Source organism: Glycine soja, chromosome 6, assembly GCF_004193775.1.
Source record: "Glycine soja cultivar W05 chromosome 6, ASM419377v2, whole genome shotgun sequence".
Lineage (NCBI taxonomy): Eukaryota > Viridiplantae > Streptophyta > Magnoliopsida > Fabales > Fabaceae > Glycine > Glycine soja.
In genome coordinates, this window is record NC_041007.1 from 37,416,286 (window position 1) to 37,421,797 (window position 5,512).

The 5,512-nt window shown below is 33.9% G+C and overlaps 1 pseudogene; it reads right to left on the bottom strand.

Moving 5' to 3' along the window:
• Positions 1-2,633: 2,633 nt before the first annotated feature.
• Positions 2,634-5,250, bottom strand: LOC114416188 (annotated as a pseudogene).
• Between the last annotated feature and the right edge of the window lie 262 nt (positions 5,251-5,512).

Consider the following 5,512-nt stretch of genomic DNA (forward strand, 5'->3'; position numbering starts at 1 on the left):
AAGAAGGATAGATTTTTAATTAGTAAAGGTACATTAATAATTAATTAAACCCCATTTCTTAATTATTCCGAGGCCACTTGATCCAACAACACTGCAAGTCAACAACCATCAAATTTCCATAATAACACGTCATAAATTGTCAATCAATTTAACTCTACAGGAAGTAAAAAAGTTTTTTATCCTTTTAATTTTTCTAAATATCATCAATACCTTGAAAGATATAGAGAAAGCCAAAGGAGCCCAATCTTTCCTGAGCACTGACAACATTTTTGGCATAACCAAGTATGTGACATTTCTTATGTTTAGTTGTTCACAGATGAAGCTACAGGCAAATTCTCTAAATATATTTGATGCAAGCAGCAGTGGAAAATTATTCATAAACCCTTTCCCCTCAGCCAATTGCACAACCAAGTAAACCAATTTTAAAGTCAATACGACATTAAAAATTTCATGAAATGAAGAACTAAGGAAGCGTATTTTGTATTTATACCATTTCCTTCCCAGGAACATAATAGTCAGACACTGCAACAACAACATAGAACATTGCATGTGGACCAATACACCTCATTCACATTGCAATTGTTTGTAACATTTGTAAAAACCAAAGGCAATTAACCATGACTAATCAGCACGGACAAATATACTAATTAAACACCTAAAAGTTACAATAAAACAATAAGTGGCTCAATATCTTGCAATCAACGAATACATGAAAATCAGGAGATACAATAATTTTATCCACCTCCATGGTCAATTACCAATAAACACCTAGACAGACAGAATGAGACCTTGTGTAGTATAAGATATTTCAGTATTTGTTGCATCAAATGAATACATACAATTACAAACATCGACTACAACCAACTTGGAGATACTCAAATAAGGTGTTTAATGGAATTTTCAACAAGAGACCACCTGCCACTGGCTGCAGTAGAATGAAAACCCCAATGAGACTATAACTAATCCAAATATAACTAATGTTCCATTATTTAAAAAAGACAATGAAATCACAAAAAAAAAGATAAATGTAGAACAAAAAATCCAATTTATAGATCATACAGAATGATGATCAATGATAGCCCTCTTCATTGTTTCAGAATAAGCCTCGCAAACTGAAGTATTGGACAAAAATTCATCAAAATCAAGACAAGTTTAGGTGTTTACATAAAATAGCAACCCAAGAAAAAAATGAAGTAGGCATGTTAATTAACAATGCCAGTACGTCACAAAATAGCCAATTAAATATAAATCTAAGTAGTCAGAGAACTAGCAAAGAAAATAGCAAGCACATACTTTATAAGGAAAATATACTTTGTTAGCCTTCATGAATCATTATTTTATATTTTTTAATGCTGAGAAGAGAAGAAAGCATAAACTTAAAACCTTGAATGTTGGACTTATGGTTGGGCTTGAAGCATTCAAGTAAGGGATCATTAGGAAAGGATCTAAAAAATGGATGGAAACTTCTCCTATACAAATTATTTATAGTTAATCACCACATAAATAAAGCATAAGACAAGGCTACATTGCAGGTCCATAACTCACTTCCAGTACAGAAAGATAATAGCATATCTAGCCTTCAGAAAATACCTATGACAGAACCACCAAACTATTCTTCACATACTAATTAAAATAAACATTTGCAGAAGTTTTATTCGACATTAACAAGGCAAGTGCAACATAGTTAGTGGATGTGGCCCCTCTGTGACTTGAACTGAAATTGTCAACATAACAAACACATCTTTGTTCCACTGGCATGGTGGTGCCACCAAAAGTCACATAAACAATTCTCCTAGCTGGGGCACCAAACTCAACCTTCAACAATCCTTTGGTTTATCCAAACCCAACTATGCTGGAGCACTTTCAAGTCTCACCTTCATTACCATTATAAATTTTAAGATTGTATGCATGGAATTAAAACGAGAGGTGCCATCAGCTATGTACTGATGATAAAAGCTGGCTAAGGAAGAAAATCATAATTTTAAAAGCACTTATATTAAAATCGAAAAGCATACATATGCTTTATATTAGAGATGGATATAAAAATCACTACTTAAGTACATACTATAGTACACCATGTGATCAGGGTATTAATACCAAGCATGGAGTATCATTCCAATGATTTTTGTAATTTGCCAACAATATAGAGTACAATCCCACTTCCTTTATTTCACTGAAAAAGAAATTCTAAAGAATTTCAAGTAGCATTAGTGGTAGTGGCATTTCAACTAAGTATGATGACAAAAACTTGCTACATATGCGCTTCTTACACTCGTGCATGAAAAAGAAGTGCATCCAAGAAAGCAGAGAGAGGGAGTAGATATTAAGTACCTATGCAACGCTTAAGCCTTACACTTGGTGCAAAATACCAATGTCTCTTGAAAGCCTTTGTCGCCATAGTCAAGACAAATAACTTCCTGCAACATGGGTAAAGAGTTCACTGATGGTGCATGTGCATCCATATAATATATGCCCTCCTTCATAAAATATAAAAGAAGCATGCATATAAAAAGTTGTATCACTAATTAGGCTTATCTTTTAATTCATGTATGGGTAATGGGGCTGCATAACTTCCTTAAATATATTTAGCAAAGTGGAAGGGACTTCTACTTGGAGACAGTATACTCTAGTGTTCATTTGGCTCCAATACTACATATGTCGATGCCTCCTATCCCATGTTCATTTGGCTCCAATGCCGCCTCTAGTGTTCCATATGGACTTCCATCCAGTGGTATTCTGAACCGACCAACCTTGTCAATCAATATAAAGCAAACCATGATTTTAGAATAATTTCATTCATACATAGAAGTCAATCGTATTTATTTATATATGATCATTTATAAAAGACGAAGACATTTATATATCAACATCAATTACCTAGCATCAAGTACAACATGTTCACCATTAAATGAACGAAGGTTCTGTAACCTAAGCCTATGAAGAATGGTACTATCAGAATTATGCTAACAACAATCGGCAATAATTGCTGTCACCCTCCCATCTTCATCTTGCTCCTTATATGTATTTATGAAATTGAAAGTAAAAAACAGAGGCATTTCCATAGTTGCCAACTTTCAAAATCACACATCCATTATTAATATTAATGTCCATAACATAAAGATTAATAAGTCAATCAAACAAACACCATATGAATAATATATTTGTGCAAAAACTTATATTACGTTACACTCTTAATCAGCAAAATAAATTGCATTAAAACTCAACATATATATAATACTAAGATAAATGAAATTTCAATTATGTATGAAGAACAATACCAAAGTTTTGTCCTATCAATATACATCATCATATATATTAATTAGAGATACAGAGAGATGAGTAATTAACCTACAATTTTCCCACCAGTCTTGCACATGGCATGCATTAAAGCTTTGGACTCAAGGTGCCACTCAAACTTGTACAACGGAGTAGGCTCAACCTTGAGCAAATTCTGAGCACAATACCTCAACGGCATTTTAGGCACAATAACATAATGTTCAGTAACAGGAAAGGAATGAACCTAACCAAGTGCAGGACCACCCCTACAGTTGACCCTTCCAATGACCCTTCTCTCATTGGTCCTAGGCTCCATCCTCACCACAAGATACCCTCCTCAGACATGCATGACTCCACCCTCTCATTGAGATTTGTGATTTTTAGGCATCAACGACATGGTTTCAAATAATTGTTAGTATTAATTAATAGAAAATTGGGAAACAAAAATATAGAAAAAATAAAACCTTCATATTAACTTGCATGGGTCTGATAAGTAAACAAGCTTCAGATTAATTGGGATATCATCATGGCTATCAAAATAGTCTTCTACATAATGACCTACAAAATTGGCACATTGGACGCACAAAATATAGTTATCCTATCCACACAACTTCCTATTGCGAATACAATGCATTTTCAACAGATTTGGTGGAGACAAAATGAAATAGACAAATATAAAAATGTATTATCAAATAAATGCCAATATTTGTACAATCGTGTTTTTAATGTGTACAGTAACCATCAAATTCACCATTGTTTCATTCTATATCATCTAAACCTTTCTACATCGGATGTTTTTAACTTTTACAAAATATGTTGCCCATTTCTTGCGAATTGTTGTTATTGTCTCGATGTCTAATGTTGTGTCATCAGCAAACCACTACAAAATATGAAATATACAAATAATATGTCACGTACATGTAAAATGATTAAAAAGTGATAGTCAACTATTAATTTAAAGTTGTTCAAGCAAACATACCATGCTCCAATCATTCTTTAAACCCCTGCTTACTATGTTCCACATCCAATGCATCACATAATAGCCACACTCATAGCCCCCGCTTTGAACATGGCTCTACATTCAATTTAAATAATAATTGAATCTAACAAGTGTACTGAAGTTACCATGTAAACATGTATTAGTCAGAAATAAGAATTAATTAAATGACTAACCTTTACTTTAATCCACTTAGGAGTTCCTTGATCATTTTTACCATCCACAGTGGTCTTTATTGTCTTCATTGCACTGGTTAGAAAAATAAAACATCAATGTATATACAACGATAAAAAATTTATCATTCAAAGTTTACAATACATTAAATGAGTTACAATATAAAACTTAACTTGTTAATTGTAGCTTTGATATCCCACATCAACTCAATGGGTTTCTCATAAATGTCATATAGGCTCTTAATCAACTGACGCAAGGGATCATCTGCAGAAACATTATTCTGCCTTTGAGGTGGTTCAGGTAGTTTCTTTGGACTAATATGTGAATTCTATATGGTTAATGAAAACAAGAATTAAACTAATGTGAGTAATTAATTTATATTGATCTATGAATGTCTTAATACATGTTAAGCAAAATAAAATTTACCTCCTGTGCCACAATTTTCACAAGATTTGTCGGTCATGCAATGAATGTGTGAAGGGCTTGCTTGACATAGTGTATTTCTGATGTCGGGAATGGGACTTGGGCGTCACCGTCTAAAACTTTTTCAACACTGACCCTTACCACATCATCGGCATAAGCCACGTTGTGAATGCATGACCCCCCTCATAAATTTTTCCCAAGGCCACCAGGTGTGTCCTTTAGGAATGTTGTACATATAACCCCATAGTCGGTATGACATGACCATCATGTTCTTCGCCTGATGGGTTCACAACAGTTTCAACATTGCTCCCTTTTATGTTAACATGTGCACCTAATACCTGTATATTTTCCTCAATCAAGGGTGAGTACTCTGATCCCATTTGGGATGCCATCAAAATTGAGTTTTCCTAAATGGGATCAGAGTACTCACCCCTAATTGAGGAAAATATACAGGTATTAGGTGCACATGTTAACATAAAAGGGAGCAATGTTGAAACTGTTGTGAACCCATCAGGCGAAGAACATGATGGTCATGTCATACCGACTATGGGGTTATATGTACAACATGAAAAATGTACACACCTGGTGGCATGAACTATGGTTTGTGCTTAAGTTACCAAAAGGATTTATTCAACCTGAAGC